Source organism: Sinocyclocheilus grahami, unplaced genomic scaffold (assembly GCF_001515645.1).
Source record: "Sinocyclocheilus grahami isolate Dianchi unplaced genomic scaffold, SAMN03320097.WGS_v1.1 scaffold36729.1, whole genome shotgun sequence".
In the NCBI taxonomy this organism is placed as follows: domain Eukaryota; kingdom Metazoa; phylum Chordata; class Actinopteri; order Cypriniformes; family Cyprinidae; genus Sinocyclocheilus; species Sinocyclocheilus grahami.
In genome coordinates, this window is record NW_015522777.1 from 1 (window position 1) to 1449 (window position 1449).

Consider the following 1449-nt stretch of genomic DNA (forward strand, 5'->3'; position numbering starts at 1 on the left):
TCATCACAGTTAATCCCAAAACATGTTACTCCAACTATGAATAAAAGAAACTCTGTTTACCTTTATATGTGAAACAGTGTATATATATTATATATTTTAAGGAACAATTTGTATGTTTTGAGAAAACTGGATTTGGATGAAGTAAAAACATGCAATTAATTGGTAATCATCTATCATAGCCTAGTGAATAAGAAGTAACAAACGATACATTTAAAGGCAGACATGGTTACAGAGGTTAATAAGGGCACATAAATGCAAATGTACCTTTAGAGGGCACCCTATGCAAACCTACTTCTATTTGTCTTCCTCAAAAGAAATGTTCAGCACATCAATATCTTTGAATGATGATCTTTTGAACAGGTTTTCAGTCTAATCAGTGCAGAGTCATTGATGATAAAGTAAAGAAGCATCTTTGTTCTACATGGTTGTGTTTATATTATCTTTTGTGTTTTCCTGTGTCTTTTAAAGAGTGTTATTAAAGACTGTTAGTTTAATTATCTCCTTTGTCGAGCACATCATTACAGCCAATATGAGACACTACTATGTCTCTGAACTAGTACATATAAACATACAATACATTTAAAGGCAGACATGGTTATGAAGGTTAATAAAGTCACAAAAAATGTAAATGTACCTTTAGAGGGCACCCTATGCAAACCTACTTCTCCTCGTCCTCTTTAAAAAGCCTCCACTCTGTCGTTTGTGATTTTGATGCATCAGCTTCCTCTTTTCTTAATAGGACAATGGATATTGTGTCTAAATGGGTTTTGTTTTCACTCTTCATGTTTGCTCTCACAGAATGTAAGAAGGACTCTTGAAAACCTGTTGCTGATCAGACTTATTCATGTGTACTGTTGTAAATGTTCATGTTGAACTGTTTGTTTTTCAGTCTGTTGGTGTCAAACACTGACTGAGTCTGAGTCAGTGGTCATTAAACCTGTAGGATCTCACAGACTCACCTGTACCGCATCTGGGTTTAGTAGTGACCCAGAATTAGCTTGGATCAGACAGACTGCAGGAGGAGGTCTGGAGTGGCTGGCATACATCTCTGGTGGTAGTAGTTATATACACTACTCTCAGTCTGTTCAGGGACGCTTCACCATCTCCAGAGACAACAGCAAGAAACAGATGTATCTGCAGATGAATAATATGAAGAATGAAGACACTGCTGTATATTATTGTGCAAGATAGACACTGTGATGAATACAGCTACAGCACTGCACAAAATAAGCTATTTGTATGTGCATGTATTTACCAAAATACAACCCATTGAAACAACTTCACAAATTCAATTTTATCTCACAGATCACAAATAACTTCTTACATATTATTACATAATTGCATATTATTGTAATGGACTATCAATAAACCAATAAAAGAAACATTTATACCCATTTATGACCAAATATTCTCTTTATAGGGAGTATTGTAAATGTAATAAAAAAAATT

At 34.5% G+C, this 1449-nt stretch overlaps 1 pseudogene; it reads left to right on the plus strand.

Moving 5' to 3' along the window:
* Positions 1–390: 390 nt before the first annotated feature.
* On the plus strand, positions 391–1221 carry LOC107580579 (Ig heavy chain V region 6.96-like; annotated as a pseudogene).
* Positions 1222–1449: the final 228 nt, after the last annotated feature.